The following is a 20,479-nucleotide window of genomic DNA, read 5'->3' on the forward strand; positions in this document are numbered from 1 at the left end:
GTTCTGCTCCGCACCAAACCACTCTTCTGAGCGTCCATACCCGAACTGCGTCACTGCCAAAAAACTGCCTGTGAAATACCTGACACTAGTTCGAGGTAGGATTAAAACCTTGGCAGGACTCCATCAGGGCAATTCAAGCCAGCATATATGGGCACGGTTAATCGTACTACAGAGGTATCATTTTAAGTACCCGTACGTGCCCTTGTCAGTCAGGCTCAACACTTCCAACTCCCTATCAATACAAAGAGGGCGCAGTCCTTTATATGTGTACCTATTACGTATGAATATGCCCGAATAGTCCCATTTAGTTGTTTGGGAGCCTATTCGCAAAGGCTCATAAAAACGGTAAAAGAAGTCATGTAAGGTAAATTAAAAGAGTACTACAGGGTACTACTCCTCGTACTCCAAACTGCCTTTGTAAATAAGCCCTCTATGTTCCAAGTCAAGGGCTTTTCTGTCACAGATCATTACCATCAGTCCAGTTTGTTTAATGGAAACAACAATACCCAGTCAAAGGAAACATGGGCTTTTATTAAGAACATGGCGGTTAAAACAGACATAATGGTTGTCAGGGTAATCCCATTAGCAGAAGTCATTACTGCTGCATTTTAAAAACAGGCCAATAATTTGAGAAATAACTACTTGAAACATAACTTCCAACCGCTATTTTGGCACATTTTCTCCAGTTGTAAAAGGCTGTTGGAGGCACCTCTGATATTACACAACGTGAAACAGTAATTACAGGACATGTTTGGTTCCAATATACACCGTAAGCAACAGGCTCATAGTGAACAGATATCTTTCAACCTTTTAGACTACCTTCTCACTTATAGGGAGGCACCCAGACACCCAGATCTGTTGTCAGAAATCAATTTTTGTTTGGCAGAGCAATCAGATGAAATGAGAACAATATCCATCATGGAGACATAATTTACAACACTGGAATGTTGGGAGTTTCTCTTAAGTCAACAGAGGGGCAGGGAGTCAGTTATGGTTGGTGCGGCCCTTCTGTGCCTACATTCTAATACTTAGCTTTCTATTACTCCCGTTTAGTTTAGAACATTCTCCCCTCAGTGTTTGGAATGTTCTAAAACCATCACAGCCCATTGTGGTGAAATAGTCTACCACTACCAGATATATGGTGTAATCATTAGGCTTGGAGCTCCACAATGAAAACCATTGGTCCATGGCTGAGTAGGGGTTGGTAATGGCTGCAGTAATCTAGATGGGGGAGAGTGTGGCTCTTTCTTATACAATGTAGGACCCACTGCTTTTCTGTTTTAAGTGAGGCTACTAAGTGTGTCTAATAATGATCTCTTGCATCTTCCTGAATTCTGCTGTCCAGCTAAACTTAGATCAAAAGTATAAACTTAGACCAAAAGGTCTAAACGTAGACCCTTGGTCTAAACTTACAGTAGTGGTCTACTCTTACCTTTGTGAATAGGGCCCACTGTCTTCATAGAGCAGGCGCCTCTTTAAATTGCCAACAGTTCTTTATCATATATCACATAATTCTTCTGTGTTTCAAAGACACTCCAGGTGACAGTCTACAGTATATAGGGCTTGCATTTGAATATTCTGTTAAGACAAGACTGCTCAAATGGCAAATTATGACAAAACTGTCTCCATTACACATGGGGCCAGATGTAGCAAAGGGTTTTACCCATTTTGTGTCTATGGGAAAATGTATTCGTACATATGGCCCATGGTAACATTATATTAGGGTGTCTCAATATGGGCGCCGTTATAAATACAGCTTTCAATTTCTGGAAAGCCTAGTCCACTTCTATTCAGTAGTATTGTAACCCTTTTATGGTAAATTTTAGGACGTGATAGATTATTGTTGAGAAACCTTGTATAAATTGTCTTAGAAGTTGACAAATCAAACAAATCGTTGTACCACTTTTACTGAGCATGGAAACGGGCTCCCTAAGACTGTCTGCACCTTGAAAGCATCCATACTAATGCCATCTGCAGAAAATGTTAACCTTAAAAATAATATGCTGGGTATTTCAAGGAGACATTTTTCTGCCTTTGCATACAATGCATGTTTCAAAGATGAAACAGCATCTCTTGAACATGACTGTGATGTTAGTCCAAGGTATCAGAAGGGATGAATATTTCATCCAGATACTCTACAATTTAGACATCTAGTAAATCACACAAGATGTTGTTGTAAAAATGCTAGTCGGCAGCGGCGGTGTTAGAGAGCCCAAAAGGCATGACAAGGTACTCAGATTGTCAGTACTGTGTATTAAAAGTGCTTTTCCACTCACCCTCCTACGTGCTCCTCTCAAATCACATTTCTTGAAGATCTTATCTGTCTTGACTTGGTCCACAAGAACTGCAAGCAAGAATTACTTTCATTAGTTATTTTAAAACCATAAAAGATACAATAATTAAAAATCATACAATACAGTAATACAGTCATCCCCCCAACTGTGGGCAATGTATGAATAAAAAAAAACACTACTCCATTAATACAAACAATAAATAATGATAAAAAGATATAAAATGTTAAAACCATTAAACAACCACCTGGTTTAGCAGTCAATTCATTCTCAGTAGTGTATCTAAGATCCTCAATGTCGTGAGTCTCACCGTCCCTACTAAAAAGCTAGCCACGTGAAAGCATACAAATTCATTAGGCAATAATTGCAGAAACGTTAGTGCAGGTCTTACTTGCATAAATTGGAGACAGCTCAACAACAGAAATAGAAGCTGTTTTTGGACTGAACTGTAGTGATCATAGAACATAATAAAATGCAAAGTGTTTTGGTCAGAAAAGGAATAACAGCTACAAGGGCCTAGCTTATCAACTTGGTTTTCTGCTAGGATCCAGTGTAAGAGGTCTTAAAACAACCTTGACAAAGGGGTTTTCTCCATCACAAATGTGACGGATATCTCGTACATGGTATTACAGTCTCCATCTGATATAATGGGAACATAATACGGCAGGCGGGATATCTATCACATTTGTGATGGAGGAAACCCCTCCGCCAAGGTCGTAATAAGGCCCTTAGTCTAATTATTTTCAAAAGAAACCGGTAATGTGCGTTAGAAATAATCATGAGGTAAGGCACGGTTGTCAAACATGTCCTCATAGTGGCATAAACACAAATACTAGGTTTGCTCATCTCTTACTCTCTCTATTATCCTGTACTGTGGCTAAAAATTGTCCTCTGACCCACAGGATGTCCTAACAAACAATCTGCTCAGGCGAACTGTAAAATTCGAGGCAACCTAAATAGGCAAGTGACAATTTAATGTAACTGAGCCATGAATACTGATAGCCTTTTCTAGTTTCATCCAATCAATTAAAACCGCCTGGTTCAGATTCAGACTCAGCTCGCTGTTCAACCATGTCAAGATCCAACTGAGCAGGGGACGTAGTGCTTAAATATCAGATTTATCCTGCCCCTAATTCTTCATGGAGAATATAAGAGGGCTTGGGTTGGAGCAAAAACAACTGGTGCCTCGTAAATCTGTTTTTTTAAACTGTTTGTAGCTCTGTGGCCCTTACTACCCCCAAATGTCACAGCCATTGCTCGTCATGGAGATACATTTGGATTGATAGATTTTTGACATTGCCGGAACCGGCTTTGTTCCCAAACAAGAAGTAAAGTCAAAAACAGAAGCAGTCACTCTAGCCATAGAAGTGCTTTTCATTCTAACCAGTGGGACCCAAGATCCATTTTTGTCAAATGATAAGCTGAGATGGGGTATGAAAACACCTTAACTCTAATGATGTCATTGCCCTCTAGTGTACATTTCCTGGGTTCCCTTCCCCTGATACCCAAGACCATTATATGAGATTTGTAGGAATTGGTGCTCAGCTCCAGGCCATTCACGAAACTAACAAAAGCCCTTAGAAAGTTCTTTAACCTCCAACATGGGTCTCTCTACCAATACCACATCATCAGTGTATGGGAGGGCTGGAATAAAGTATTGACTTGCACATGGGGCATCCTTACAGGCATCACACAGTGTTGGAACCAAATTATTGATGTACACTCTGATATCCATGGGAAAAAATCTATTATTAGATGCAGTATGCAGTAGGAGGAGAGGCCATGAGGCGTGAGCTGAGAGGATTAGGCTGCTGTTCCATGGAACCCCTCATCTGCAAGCTGAGAGCAGGCGAGGTGAGTCATGGAGCAGGCTGACCAGGTGGCTGCAGCTCCATTCCTGTTGCTGCCTAATTGTCATCTGTGTTTCATGTGTCCCCCAGAGAGCTGCCTGGCCGAATCATTGAGACACCGCCTTGTTTGCCCTCTGGCATGTTGTGCTGCTGCTGGATATCAGCGGTGGAAAGGGTGCAGTGGAGCAACGGAGGTGATTGTGGAACACCTGGACATCCTGGACCAGCCTGGCTCTGGTGGTGCACAGTGGTGTACTGACACAAAGGGTGGTAAGGTTGGGGCGGTCAGGTGGTTGATGGCTGGCAGCAGCAGAGTCAGCAGTGAAAATCAGCTGCTGCTGTGACAAAGGCTAAGTGGGTTTAGCGGGTAGGTCTCACTCAGTAGGTTGAGCCCCAGGCTCACGGAAGTGGCCTGACCAGGCTCAGGTGCAGCTTGTGGCCCTGGGTGTGCTCCCCCACATTTTATCATACTTTATCAGAATATGACTATAGTCACCTGACCACCCAGAACCAGCCCAGGTCCTAATTCAACACAATTCAACTAATTCTGAACCTAAACAGATGCCATTCACAGAAAGTGAGCTTGAAAAGTAGGCTAATGTACTGCAGCAACAAAATCTGTCAAAAGTTCTTTCAATTTGTTCGGCTTTTTGACTACAATGAAAGTCAGTTAAAATCATCACAGATGCATCACAGATGTATCCGAGGTGCACAAACCAAGCAGCATCCCCAGAAAATCCACTCACATAAGTCTCTAAAGAGGAGCAGCAACGTAGAGATGAAGAGTCATCAAGGCTGGATCTACATCGGCATGGTTGCAATATTAGCCACTGTACCCGAAGGGTTGAACCGAGAAGCAGCAGAGATGCCCCGGCTACTTCCAGGTGCGGTTTGCGGCCCCTCGTGAGCCTCTCTGCCTTTTGCATATCCATATCCTTATACAAATTCAGAAAATCAGTAAGTGACTAAGATTGCTACTGTGACACTACTGGAAATAAAAATTAGGTCTGAGAACTCCAGTGGGATCCCACAGCAGCATAAAAAGAGGAAAAGAATGAAAATGGCAGAAACTACATTATCGACTGACACAGAAGTAACTTCTGAGGACTCAAATGTCTCTTCAGTTATAAGGCGGGGTCTTCCTCAGCAGCAGGCTTTGGGGTTTCACTCAAGTTTTTAATAACGGAGATGCTAATCAACCCTCCATAGTGGATTATTTTAGATTTCCAGAAAAAGCGCTCCAAATGGATGAAGTGCACCTAAGCATCTCGAATACACTGGCCACAAGACCCACGAATACACTTGCAACTAACAGCAACTCTTAACAATTTTCCATCCTGTCAGGTAGTGCTTCCAGGAATCTAGCCAATCTAGCCAACACAATAAATAAATCATCAGACAGTGCTGCTAAGTCAATTATTGAGTTGCGCTCTCACATGATGGTTGTAAAGACGCAGGTCCATACCAACTCACGGTGTTGCCCTTTAAGACCTCTTCAAAAAAGGGCTGCATCATCACTGGAAACGGGCCAGCATTTTTTCCCAAACTTGATAATGAAGGAAGACCCCCGTATGCCCAATGTAAACATAACTCAGGACTTTTGAAGCCTTCATTTAAGTGTTAATAAATCTGTCATAGTCCTTGAAATGAGTCAGCAAGCCCCTACAAACTCGGTGCTGCCGCTATTTATGTTGTCAACGCAAGATAAGAGCCCCTCTAGTGTTATACTAGTACAGGATGTATCAGACATTGACTGATCTAGTGAAATGTCTGAAATAGACCTTTTTAGCTCAGTTTACGCAGTAAGATGTAAACACCTTGATTCAAAACCGACTGTTACTCCGCATAAAATACATTTTGAAAAATATATATTGCCAGAGTTAGGTTCCACAGAGGTGGATCACATGGATTCTATGAAAAACTCCCTCAAGTTGGCTGATCTTTCTTTTCTGGTAAAGTATGATGCAATCAATTTTGAGGATGTCAGATCCCCTAAAGAGCTCCCACAGGACCATGCTGGGATTTGGGGCGATATGCTAGGAACAATGGATGCAATAACAATTGCAATGAACTTTCGAATATACAAGTGAAGTTGCTCAATACGTTTGCTCCTTCTGTCGCAGGGATTGACTCCAAACTACTTAACCTGCAAGAAACCGACCAACTAAGTTGTAAAAGCACAATTGGACACAAACAACCAACTAATAGCATGCAGTTGTGCGTGTCTTTTAGATAATGTCTCAGATCTCCCAAAAATAGTATGTGCCCTCATGTATGAAGTTAAAAGCATGTCCTTCAACAAGGAGCAGAGCCTGTTGCAACACCTTTACTAACACTTGGCACGAGACAAAGTGGTAGCCAAATTTCCGACTGCACAAATGTGAAAATTGACCAACTGGTACAGAGGGGTAAAATCTTGACCGAGGAAATCGGCAAAACGTCTAAAGTTCAGAATGATTCTGTGATATAAAAGACTGAAACTGTACCATCAGTGGTGGAGTCAGAAAGTGAAGTAACTTGTGTATTAAATGGTTCAACTTCACCCAACTGCTCTCATCAACTTCAAAAGTCTGCAATTGACAATGGAAGAAATTCTGCTAATTCACAACTAACTTCACCCTATCTTTGAAACCTGATTAGTCCAAAGATAGAAGGTCATAGCTCAGGTATAAAGCACATGAACAGGGCATGTGCAGGTGTAAGTTATATCAATCACGCTTCTAATAATATCAAGATCATTTTCCATCCTTTGTATGAATCCAGAAGCCCACATGATATCCTTAATCAAGGTTCTATATTAAAATTAATAGCTTCAATCCCAGTACTATCATATCTTACTTCAGACGACGTTTGATATTGCGAACAAAGTACTTAAATTAAAATCATTATTTGCAGAGTGGGGAGATGCAGCCTGTCCTTTAGGGCGAAGGGGCCACGCCCCCCCACCTTTTGCCCCTCATGAATAGTGTCTGTCAGGCTGAACAAAGGTCAGCCTGACAGACACTCTTCATTTCAGGCAGCCAGGAGCAGACATGTGTGATTTGCGCAGATTCCTGGCTGCCTGAGCTGAACTTTGCTGGGCTGAGGAAGTCACAGCTCGTATGGGCGTGACCTCCTCGGCTCAGCAAAGGTGCCTTGAAGCCCTCCCCTGGGTGACGAGGAAAGTGTCACCCATTGACTTCGACCTGGGCGTTTCAGGTTTAAGCCCTGAAGCACCCAGGGCGAGTGTCAATCAGTGACACTTCATCACAGAGTGGGGTGGGGTCAGCAGTCTCAATGACCCCATCCCACTCTGTGACGAGGCTGGGACTGCTGCCTTTCCTCATTGGCTGACCTAAGGTCAGCCAGTGAGGGAAGGCAGCAGTCCCAACCCTCCTGGGACCTCCGAGGCTGAAGGTAAGTGTGTGTGTGTGTGTGTGTGATGTTTTAAAATGAATGTTTAGTGCGTGCATGCATGTTTGAATGTTATGAGTGTTGATAATGGATGTGCGTGCGTGCGTGTGTGAAAGAATGAGTGTGTGTGATCTTTTAAAATAAATGTTCGGTGCATGCGTGCTTGTTTGAATGTTATGAGTGTTGTTAACCGATGGGCGTGCATGCGTGTGTGAGTGAAAGAATGAGTGTGTGTGATCTTTTAAAATGAATGTTTGGTGCGTGCGTGCATGTTTGAATGTTATGATTGTTGTTAATGGATGTGCGTGCATGAAAGAATGAGTGTGTGTGTTTTGCGTCCCGCCCGCCCCCCTCCCTCCTAAAGCTGCCAGAGGTCACTGAGAGTGGGGAATTGAAATCAAGAAATATGTCCCTCCAAACTAATTGACATTACTGAACCCCCATGGCCACCAAGGAAGGAAGGGCAAACTGTCACTATTACAACTAAGAGCTCCAAACAACTGATCCCTCTGTTATGAAGAGCTATTAGCCCTCTTTTTAATCCTAAAAAAACTTTAGGCCGTACAATAACAAATACAGTTTCTGGGTCACATACATGTGAAAAAATCCCTAAGAGAAAACTACTAATGGTGGATTGTGCATGACTCCCAACAATCTTATTCACCAAAAAAATAAATAAGCTGAAGGTGAGTGTTGATGTTTGAACAACTTATCTAAATCACAGTGCCCTCAAGAATATGGTCCTGGCATGTGCATGGCCTTGCAAGTTTCCTAGAAAACACAATGGGCCTTATTATGAGTTTGAAGGATGGGAAAGCCTGTCTGCCAAGCTCCAGACAGGGTACCAGCCGCCTTTGTGGTGATCACCCTGCAGGACCTATTAGGAGTTTCCCAATAGGTCAGCAAGGTTTCTGCCTGCCGGCCTAGCGGGAAACAGGCTACAGCATTGTCTCCAGCTTGTAATCGAGCCAACGGGAATGCTGTAGCCCACAGGGTGCTGGGCAGGGGGACCCATGCACTGCCCATGCCAAGTGTGGCCCCCTTAACCCTTTTCTCCATCAACCTTTTCATGACGGTGAAACTGCCATGAAAAGGCTGGCAGAGAACAAGGTCATAATCCGAAGGGCAGTGCTGCATGCAGCACTGCCCAGGTGGATTACGATCTCCGCCACTGCCACACCGTCAGGATCATAGGTCCTGGTGGTGCTGGCGGAACCATGGTGGTCTGACTGCCAGGGACTTAATGTGGTGGTCAGACCACCACAGCAGCGGCAATCCTGACCGCCACCGCGAGGCTGGCGATCTGAAGACCGCCAACATCGTAATGAGGCCCAATATAATTTTATAAAACTTTTAAATACTGATGTGACAAGAAACATAGAAAGAAAAAAATACTCAAATTTTTGGCTATCAAGAATTCATCATTACAACCACTCGTTCATCACAACAAGGCCGCACTAAAGGAGGGCTCTCAAATTACATAGCCTCAGGGTTGGATGTTAAGGCCCGAGAGATGAATTTACAACTACCAGGACTGTAATGTATAAAATTACACATTGATTCATCAGTGATTCTATTGAATGTCTATTTGAGCACAAGAAGATTTAACAAAATGACCCAGTTGGCTACCTTGTGGGAAATTGTTAAGAACACTAGTCCATCAATACCCAACTGCAAGTCTTATTATTTCAGAAGAATTTAACATTCACCTAATTTTCCCAAAAACATCTGATAAGCCAATCAGTGATATTGCTCAGTCATATCGCAATCATCTACATAAAGTTGGCTTGGTAATGCTTCACTCCAAAAAAATCAATAAATGTATTGACTTTAAAAAAATCCAATCATCGCTCTCTAATGGACTACACTATCATCTCAAAGGACGTGGCCGCCAACATTATTGGGTATATTGTAACACCAAGCATAGAAAGTGATCATAATCCTCCAGAGGTAATATTAGAACTGTTTACAGTATTCAAAGATCCAATTTTTTACACCAAGTGTCACATTCTTATGATTTGAAAAGATTGGTTTGATAGTCTATCAAACAGGCCGAAATAATGATTCTTGCGGAATTACAAATTAAATCAATCTGCTGTGATGAGATAAATGAAAGACCAGTGGTGCACAAATGGAATTTAGTTTGTAAATCCTTAATCGAGAATTTCTCTGCAAAAAATATATGAAGGGCTCATCCCCTCATAACTAATCATAATAGGATGTTCAAGCCATGCCGTACAAATAAAAGAAGGCTCCTAATAGAGCATAAAGGGCAGTTTCCCGGCAAGGAAATTGATCAACAGACTCTTTTCTTAAACCAAAGCTGAGATTTTTAAGAATGGCTCATAAATAAGAAAAACAGGAGGCAAAGAAGTCTTATCAGGAGGAACTAAGGAACAAGCTACTATGTGCAAGCAAATCGAATAACATCAAGACTTTCTGGGGAATAATTAATGACCTTGAAAATAGTGGCAATAGAGCTAATAGTGCCAACATTTCAGAAAATGTCAGAGTTGACTTCATTACTGACCTCTGCGGCGTACAAACTGTAAATCCTGCAGAATATGGATTATTCCGGAACACATTCTCCCCGTTATCATCGAGTGAACAAGGGGGAAGTGCTGAGGATGGTAATTTACTTACTCCCATGAATCCGACTAACCACATAGATATAATATCATCATCTAGGATGTAATCACTAACTAAAGAAGAAATAGCCCAGGACCAAACGGCCTCCCTCATCCCATCCTCAGAGCTAATCCAGATCTGTGGTCAAAGGTCCCGTCTCCATTACACAATGAGATTGTATTGACGAAGTCAGTCCCCAAATCATGGCAAGAAAGCATTTAGCAGCCCATTTATAAAATTGGTCCCTCCGAAAATCCAACAAATTTACTGGCTAATGACATTGACAGATGTTGATGCAAAGGTTTTTGCCTCCCGATTACTGGAAGAATTCAGGAATGGTAAATATCTCAGCAAATAATCCCAATTAATCTATCAGGATTCCATAAGGGCCAGTCAACTATTGCCAACATAATGACCCTAACACTAATGGCTGATAGTGCAATTTTTAAGAGGCACAAATTTTACATTTGTTTTGTCAGTCTAGGCAGCCTTCGACACTGTTCCTCAAGCACCGCTAAGGAAAAAAGCTAGCGGCATGGGGAGTGCTATGAAAACTACTTGAATTAATAATTCTCCTCTGTATACAAACACCTGGATTCAGGTCAAGTTGGGGGACAGAACTAGTCTGACAAAACAAATTAAAATCATTAATGGCCTAAAGCAAGGATGTGTGCTTGCACTGTGTTTATTCAGTCTTTTCATGGCTGATTTATATCAGCATCTGGCTCATAATAATGCACACTCTCCTAAATTTGCAAACTGTCATATAAATTATTGGCAATACCCCAATGCCACCATATTACTCTCTCATACCCCTATAGGCTTAACAACAATTAATTACATATTTTGACGAATAGTGTACAATTATTTGTTTGGAATTAAATATCAAGAAAACTGACATAATGTCTTTAGGGCAATCCTCTCTTAGATCTCGACCTTGGCAAGAAGGCCAAAAGCCTACTGAATCGGTCAGGCACTATAAATATCTAGGCATTTTATTTGATGATAACATTTAATTTAAAGGACATTTTATTTTTATAATTGCCAAAACAGCTTCCTCCATCTTTGCTTTTAGATCATTATTAGACAAATGAATGTGCCCCACATATGACCACCTAGTGAAAATCATGGGGGCTAAGCTGATGCCAACGTTAGCCTATGGCTCAGTCATCTTCCAAGGGAAAGACACCAAATTACTGGACCTCTTGCAAATTAAGGTTTAATAATCTGTTTTTTTATCAATCAATCAGGAATTTGTAAAGCGCATTACTCACCGGTGAGGGTCTCAAGGCGCTGAGGAGGTGGGAGGGAGAAGCGGGGCAGGAGCTGCTACTGTCCGAACAGCCAGGTCTTGAGAAGTTTCCTGAAGGTAAGGAGGTCTTTGGGTCTGGTGCAGGTGGGTGGGAAGAGTGTTCCACGTTTTGGCGGCGAGGTGCAAGAATGATCTACCGCCGGTTGTAGTTCTGCGGACGCTTGGGACGGTTGCGAGGGTGAGGTCGGCGGAGCAGGGATGTCTGGTTGGGGTGTAGACCAATGTTCTTCTTATTCAGAAGAACATTGGCCATGCAGAAATTTGTTTGGAATTTGGTCTACACAGTCAAGTCCTAATGAGAAAAGGCTCTTTAAAAAATCTGCACTCTTTGTGCTTATCTGAGCCTGGTTCTTTAGAAAATATGTGCTGGAATGAAATTAACAACTCTTTATATGCTAGTGCTTGGAGATCCTAATTATCAGCGTGCTATCACACTTTCAATCTACTGCCGTCTGGGCCTCCAGAAATGAATAGAGTCAAGTTCAAGACCTTTAAGAACCAAGAGTCAAAACAACTTTCCTTTGTAGCAGATAAGGATGCATTAGCAGACAAGAAACATGCTTGGACTGTAATAAACTTGTACGAGAAACTGAAAGTCCAGCCTTATTTACTACACATTTTCCATTACACATGAGGGATGCATTTCTAAAGTTAAGATTTGGCAGATATCCAACTAAGGATGGCATTCCAAGATGGGTGCAACAATGGTCAAATAACTGCTGCACACTTTGTGGTTATGCTCAAGGAATCTTTACTGCATATACTGTAGTTTGTATCTATCCTAACCTGCTTTCCGCATGACAAATTCTTCTAAAATCATTGTTTTTAGAAGGAGTGAGAACATGCCGCCAAGCTCTTATGCTATGTCTATCAGGCATGTCAATTCCCTTGTCTTGCCTGTTTATTATGTTTTTGACTGAGGCGTAAAGAATGTGTACATCCTCATCTTAAATAGCAAATTTTTATGTGGCTTATTATTATTTGCCTTTATATAAAAAATTTATTTATGCCCTATGGTAAAATAGCTAACTAAGCCAAAAGATGATAACTAAGGGAGTCAACCCGGCTGCCTCACCCCGCCGAATTACGATATTCCCACTTGGCTGACCGGGGGGAACAGTGCTACGGCATTGGTCTCTGCTCTCTTCAGGGCGCCAAGGCCGATAATGTAGCGCACCAGTGCTTTAGACAGTGCGCATTTTGAGGGGGCTGGACACAGGGGCCCCTGCACTGCCCATGACATGGGCATGGGCAGTGCAGGGACACTCCTGGGGCCCCATGTACAGCCTTTTCGACAGCCTTTCTATGGCAGTTGAATCCCCGTGGAAAGGCTGGCGGAAAGGACCCTTGTGCTCAGCACAGCGGTGCTGAGCTCAGCATTGCTGCTGAGCACGAGTCAGCCCGCCGTCAGCCCGCCAGGAACCATATTCCTGGCAGGGACAGCGGTTCCTTGAAGGTCCGACTGCCAGGGTGGTAATGTGGCAGTCGGACTGAGTGGAGTGCGGCGGTCGGACCGCCACCACAAGTCTGGTGATCCTTTGACTATCAGACTTGTAATAAGGCCCTGAGGGGGTCATTTTGACCCTGGCGGTCCGAGACCGCCAGGGCTAAAATGACGGAAGCACCGCCAACAGGCTGGCGGTGCTTCCAGGCGGATTACGACCGCGGCGGAAGCACCGCGGTCGCACCGCCGGGGCCGGCGGTATTCCGCCACTTTTGCCCCAGCGGCGATTATCCGCCAGGGCAGCGCTGCTTGCAGCGCTGCCCAGGGGATTACGAGTCCCCGACCGCCAGCCTTTTTCTGGCGGTTTGCACCACCAGGAAAAGGCTGGCGGAACGGGGCGTTGTGGGGTCCTTGGGGGCCCCTGCACTGCCCATGCCACTGGCATGGGCAGTGCAGGGGCCTCCTGACAGGGCCCCATGCAGCTTTTCACTGTCTGCTAGTAGACAGTGAAAAGCGCGAAGGGTGCAACTGCACCCGTTGCATGGCCATTTGGAGCCGGCTCCTATGTTGCGGCCGTAATCTCCGCTGGGCCGGCGGGCGGAAACCAGGTTTCCGCCCCCCGGCCCAGCGGGGATCTCCAAATGGCTGTGGCAGGGGTGCGGCCGCATTGGCGGCCGCACAGCGGTCAGATCTTGCCAAGGTCGTAATGACCCCCTAAATGATTTACACTTATAACCTCTTGTATTTATAGCCAGAATGATTTGCGCAAGCCTGTAGCGTGGTATTAAATGTTAAGCTTTGGCCTTTTTTTGGAATCTAGTAGTTGTAAGTTAAACACTTTGGGCCATATTTATACTTTTTGACGCAAAACTGCGCTAACGCAGTTTTGTGCCAAAAAAATTAGCGCCGGCTAACGCCATTCTGAAGCGCCATGCGGGCGCCGTATTTATTGAATGGCGTTAGCCGGCGTTAGCCGACCGGCGCTGCCTGGTGTGCGTGAAAAAAAACGACGTACACCAGGCAGCGCCGGCGTAGGGAAAAATGGCGTTTGGGCGTCCTAAAATGGGGCAAGTCAGGCTGAGGCAAAAAAATCGTCTTAACCCGATTTGCGCCATTTTTTTGGGGCGCCCAGACGCCATTAACATGACTCCTGTCTTAGCAAAGACAGGAGTCATGCCCCCTTGCCCAATGGCCATGCCCAGGGGACTTCTGTCCCCTGGGCATGGCCATTGGGCAAAGTGGCATGTAGGGGGGCACAAATCAGGCCCCCCTATGCCACAAATTTTTTTAAAAAAAAATACTTACCACAACTTACCTTTTCTTCCCTGGGATGGGTCCCTCCATCCTTGGGTGTCCTCCTGGGGTGGGCAAGGGTGGCAGGGGGTGTCCCTGGGGGCAGGGGAGGGCACCTCTGGGCTCATTCTGAGCCCACAGGTCTCTTAACGCCTGCCCTGACCCAGGCGTTAAAAAGAGGCGCAAATGCGGGTTTTTTGCCCCGCCCACTCCCGGGCGTCATTTTTGCCCGGGAGTATAAATACCACGCACATGCCTGGGAGTCATTTTTTAAGACGGGAACGCCTACCTTGCATCTCATTAACGCAAGGAAGGTGTCCACGCCAAAAAATGACGCTAACTCCATGAACTTTGGCGCTAGACGCGTCTAACGCCAAAGTATAAATATGGAGTTAGTTTTGCGTCGAATTTGCGTCGAAAAAAACGACGCAAATTCGGCGCAAACGGAGTATAAATATGCCCCTTTATCACTATCTTTCATGGGCCTGATTCACAAAGCTAAACTTAGGCCAAAGGTCTAAGTTTAGACCTATAAGTCTAATTTTACTCGTAGTAAAGTTAGACTTTTGTTTTAAGTTTAGACGTTTGGTGTTAAGTTTAGACCACAAGTCTAAACCTAGACCAAGAGTCTAACTTTACTATCAGTAAATTTAGACTTTTGGTCTACATTTAGACTTTTGGTCTAAACTTAGACCTTGGTCCAAATTTAGACTTTTGGTCTAAACCTAGACAGTAAAGGTAGTAAAGTTAGACTTTTGGTCTAGGTTTAGACCAAAAGTCTAAACGTAGACCAAAAGTCTAACTTTACGGCTAGAAAAGCTAGACTCTTGGTCTAAGTTTAGACTTGTGGTCTAAACTTAACACCAAAAGTCTAAACTTAGAACAAAAGTCTAACTTTACTACGAGTAAAGTAAGACTTTTGGTCTAAGTTTAGACTTTTAGTCTAAACCTCAGACCAGAGGTCTAAACTTAGAAAAAAAATCTAACTTTACTATGAGTAAAATTAGACTTATAGATCTAAACTTAGACTTTACTACCTTTACTGTCTAAGTTTAGACCAAAAGTCTAAATGTAGACCAAAAGTCTAAGTAAATTTAGACTTTTGGTCTACATTTAGACTTTTGGTCTAAACTCAGATTTTTTGTCTAAACTTACCTTTGTGAATTGTGCCCCACATGTTTAACCCTGAATTACTGTAAATGCATTGTGATTTAAATTATGATTTTGTCAGTCTTTATTCCAATGATTGTAATGATCAACCAAATATTTTGAGTGTTAGTTAGCATGGATTAACTGTTTATGTATAATTCTTTTAATGATTATTCAATTATTTATCGTAACCGCAATGATGATAATGACTAGATGTTGTGTAGAATGAGTTGGTCTAAGCTAATGTACTTTAGCAAAACTTTGCACTGACTCTTGAATATGATTGATAATGTTTTTATAGGTAACAAATTTACTTACTTGACATAATTGTAATTTCTAGCATTTTGCAGAATGAATTGGGTTAAAGCTAAGCATTTTAGTTTTCCTATGCACAGATTATAATTATTATGATTGTTATTTAGTTGCTAACATGAAGTTTTTTAAAATAATGTTGTCTTAGTTGTAATGATTTTTATTAATCAGACAACCAAAAATTTCAAAGAGTATTGATGTAGAATGTAAACGACAAAGGAGCCAGAACACAACCCTGTCTTACCCCCCACCCCGATGGACAGTGAACTATTGAGTCAGCTTGCCACTTTGGTCATATCTAACTGTGGCAGTCAAATCCCAATGTAACTGATGCAAAGAGCTGACTATTTCTCTGTCTATCCCCATATTAATAAAGAACAGACCACAACTTACTCCTATTGACTCTGTTAAAAGCTGATGGTAGGTCCATTACGGCAAGGTTTAACAAGCCCCTTTCAACAACAGTGTATTTCCCAATTATCAGTTCTAAATTCAGACACTGATCAAGGGTACCCCTTCAAGACCTAAACACATACTGAGGGCCAGACAAAATCTTGTGCTTCTCTGTCCAGATGTTTATCCTGTTGAGTAAGACCCGCCCCATATCTTTCACACCAAAGTCAGTAAGAGAAATGGGTCTTTAGCAGCGTGAATCGTCTCTCTGCCCTTTTTTAAACATCGGTATGATAGCTGACTTAGACCATGATGGAGGAATACCAACCTTGCAAGTAGCATTTAAAACATTATTACAATTTTAGCCCAGGCTACTGGATCCATTTTAAACAGGTCAGCAGGGACGCCCTCTGATCCTGAGGCCTTATTATTAGGTATATGAGTAATTGTCTCATGTATCTTCTCCTCTAGGAAGTCAAGCTTACAATTGCCACTGGGGTGCTCCCTGACCGGGGCTGGTGTGTCTGCCTTGTCAGAGCCAAAAATCCCTTTAAATGTGGTGCCCTATTATCAGTGGCAATATGACGTTCTATTTTACCCCTTCCCGTGAAATAAGGATGGTTAACTATTTCCCAGAATCTGTCACTGTTCTTTAGAAGGTTAGCTTGCAGGAGTTGTTCCCAAGTTTCACCTCTTATTTCCTTTTTACAGTTCTCAATTACCACTTTATAATTCCTCCGACAGTGAGGGATCTCATCTTTATTTTTTAGGGTTTTCTTTAATGCTGTCAATAGATCTTGGTAAGCTACTGTGCATTTACGATCAAACCATCTAGTAGTGGGTTCTTTGACTTTCCCACTAGCGAGAATTAAGGTCTTGCATACTTGATTAAAAAACCTGTTTAAAGTAGCTAATGTCACCTCAGATTTAGCGGTGGCTTCTAAATAAATTGACCTATTCTGCCCACATACTGTGTAGAGGTTCTCTAGAAAAGAGCCTGAGGCCACCTTGTCCATTTCAACTTGCGACCCTGATCCTTCGGAATCATGTCATGGAAGTTGGGAGCCCTTTTGGTAATAGAATCTTTCTCTAATCTCCATTCTATGCTGATACCTGCGGGTTATGATCACTAAACTGATTCCAGGTGACCCCTAAAAGTATAAGAAAATGGACCACTTAAGCAGAGATAAAAATGTAGTTGATATTGGTATTATTACCTATGCCACTGAATGCAGGCATGATGTCCAGGGGACCTGAATCATTGTTGGCTTGCACTGAGGTGACAAGGTTATTATCAGCCAAAATAGAACTATGCAGGTCACACTGCCTTGTGTTTTCAAAATGTCTGTAATAAGTTGGACAGCTCTCATCAGAGGGTAGCTGGAAAGGGTACAAGGGTGAACTTTGAAGTCTCCTCAAAGGATCACAAAATATGGGGACTGTTGTATCCCAGCATATCCATCTAAGAACTCTTTTGGGGCTGTTAAGTGCATAAGCCTATTGGCTGATGAATAGAAATTGTAAAAATTAAGAACTGGGATGTTAAGGGACTTTACAAACACAAGCCTGACCCTAAGCAAGTACTGTGATCCAGTGTCAACTTGAGTTGATTTGCAAGAAATATTTAAGGATACCAAAGTGAGTATGCCCCCTCTAGCCCTGGCTGCAGGAGAGGGGAATGTGGGAAAAAACACATATACCCATCCAGGTAAAATGATTTAGCTTCATCCCAGGTTTCTTCGAGCCCGACAATATGATGGCCTTTAACAAAGTTGCACCATACATAATCGTCTTTCCTGTTGTTTAGCCTGCAATATTCCAATTTAAGAATTCAATTGTAGGTGTTGATTTGGTGAGTGTGATGTGGGGCTGACTGCGGCTGACCGACTCTGCCTGTAGGGAATTAAAATTATCCTCTAGTTGGGGTAGTCAGTCATTGCAATCTAATGTACTCAGTGGCTCATATCTGTTGGCTGGGGCTAACACCTAGGGGCCTGTCAGTCTTGCTATTGGCTTCTGTGGCACTCTGGTATTACGATTGGGCATTGAAGGTGGGTAAAAAAGCCAAGAGGAAGGACTTGGATTGTGGTTGTGGGAAAGTTAACCTGTTTAGCTTGCCGTAGTAAATGAACAGCGGTGTCTGACTGGCCAAAATTAACAATAACACAGTTTCCCTCCTACGGTTTCTCCCTGTTGCTCACTCATTCAATTCTTCTGATCATAATGATGTGTGTGGCCAAACTGCCAACTCTCCTGTTTGTCTGTTACACCAGTGCACAACTTTGTTTCTTAGTTGGTGAGTGGTTTCCTTTATCATTGTTCTTAATATTGGCACTCTAATAAGGCTCACCACCAAAGGGGTAGATGCTGGGGGGGATGCAAACTTTGTATAGAAGGTGAAGATCTACCAGCTTCTACCAATGATTGACCCTGCTGAGTGGCAGGTGACTGGAGAGGAGCAAAGTTGTTCTCTTCTGGGCTCACCTCCTCAGGTGTCATGTTCCTAATTGCTCCACCTTCAGACTAGGCGTTAGTATTGTTATCTGCCCTGTTCTGTATTTGAAGCAAGCAACTGTTGGCCCTGGGCCATATTGGTGTGGATACCACTCGGGTCATTAATTGTTTGAGTAGGGGGGGCAGGTACCACCCACCCTTGAGTTAAATTGCCCTGAGGCTACAGAACCCACCCTCTATATTAGAGTTTGTAGAAAAGATACCTTGTTAGTGAAGTCATCAAACAGATTTCTAACCAATTAAATACATTTTCCCATACATTATTCAGTATTGAGTCAAAATGGATTTTGAATTCATTAAGAACTCGTGTTGACATCAGATTGAAATCATGGGGTAATGGTTCCACTAAGATGAGCCTTTCTGAAGGGCTTCTGGCTTACTGACTCCTGCCTCTTTCTTTTTCCTCTTCTGAGCAGACTGGTTAGAATCAAAGGAAGAGATGCCCAAGTCATTATGAATTTCAGCCGCAGTAATCCCCACATGAGTAGTAGCCCTTGAAGCAGAGTCCCAAGTGTCTCAGGCTTCAGCCAGGCCTATATAATCCTTACTTTTGTCCTTGTGGTTCTTGAGCTGGGTGTGGTAGGTTGAGAGTCACCCCCAAGATTCTTCCTCCACACATTTAATCTCATCATTAATGGCCCCTACAGCTGAGGTAAGGATAAAGCAACTGATTGGCAGTAACAGGGGCCTTTCGTAGTAAGGGGGTCGGATGAACAGATAGTTTTTCGCTTATCCAGGGTGCTTTAAGAGTGGCAGAAGAAAATAGTGTTGCCTAGCCCAAACTTCTCCCGGCTCTGACAGACACGGACAGGCCCGCTCTTGGCCCGGTCCTTGCTCGGACATGCACCCAGGTGCGTCCCCGGGAAATGAAAAGCACTTTTCAGGTGCAGAGCGCGGCAAGCCCCCTCCTCCGGGGAAGAGTGAGGCAGTAGGTGATGAGGCAAATCCTGCTGAGGGGCGTAGCCCCACATCAGCAGGTTTTGAGTCTCTAGTGCAGTGTCCCATGCAGCATGAAAGGAAAAGTGCTTTTCAAGCACAGAGTGGGGCAAGGCTCCTTCTCCTGGGCAGACAGATGAAGTAGGTGCTGGGGCAAAGACTGCTGGGGGGCATAGGGCCACCACAGCAGGTCATGAGTCTCTGGTGCAAAAGAACTGTTATGAGAGGAAGAGGGCACCTTCTCTGATAGCATTGATTTTAAGTTAGTCAATAGATGCTCCCCATTCAAGTACAAAAAAATGGGTCCCCATGCTGGCAATGCAAGATGCCTTTTAAAGCCCATATATACATTATTCTTAAGATATTAATGCAGCATCTCACCTTCATCCACCGTTAGTAAGAATATTCTTCACCAAGGTACGGGTTTTTTGGAATTAATTGTGTGACACAATCATACTCAGGACAAGGAGGATGTATAACTGCTTCCTTTTCATTAAAAACATTGTGAAAGTCTCTATAAGGTCTAGGCAGTGGGTCTTCTTTAGTCTTGTCCTGGATCTGAACTGTCTGCTTCAACTGATGTAGGACAAAAGGTCTTAATGACAAAGGCCCTCATTCTGTGTTTGGCGGGCGACAGAGGCCACCCGCCAAACTTGTACCGCCAGGTTGTTGCACTGTGACGGTCAGACTGCCACGACTGTGGCATTCCGACTGCCACCGCGAGTCTAGAGGTCTGAAGACCACCAGACTCAAAATGAGGGCCAGAGTCTCCTTAACTAGGTTGTGCCCAACTGAACAGGAAAAGACAAAACATATATTGGGACAAACTTACAACTAAAGAAAAGGTATGTTTAATTTGTCTCATATCCCCTGATAATAGGCTCCCTTGCCTTTCCAATCTGCCTCTAAAGTCAGATGTTGGACATAATGGGTATATGTCAAATGTATATGTCACAAGGTCTTC

The 20,479-nt window shown here is 43.3% G+C and overlaps 1 protein-coding gene across 2 annotated transcripts in view; it reads right to left on the bottom strand.

The window, feature by feature from the left end:
* The window catches only part of ZBTB20 (zinc finger and BTB domain containing 20), a 4,633,203-nt gene that overhangs the window by 2,167,649 nt on the left and 2,445,075 nt on the right, over nt 1-20,479 (bottom strand). For both annotated transcript variants that reach the window (XM_069202644.1, XM_069202647.1), the window contains one exon: nt 2,277-2,344. The gene's annotated coding sequence lies outside the window, so the exon portion shown is untranslated. The remainder of the gene's footprint in view (nt 1-2,276; nt 2,345-20,479) is intronic.

The sequence above is a fragment of the Pleurodeles waltl genome, chromosome 8 (assembly GCF_031143425.1).
Source record: "Pleurodeles waltl isolate 20211129_DDA chromosome 8, aPleWal1.hap1.20221129, whole genome shotgun sequence".
NCBI classification, from domain to species: Eukaryota; Metazoa; Chordata; class Amphibia; order Caudata; family Salamandridae; genus Pleurodeles; species Pleurodeles waltl.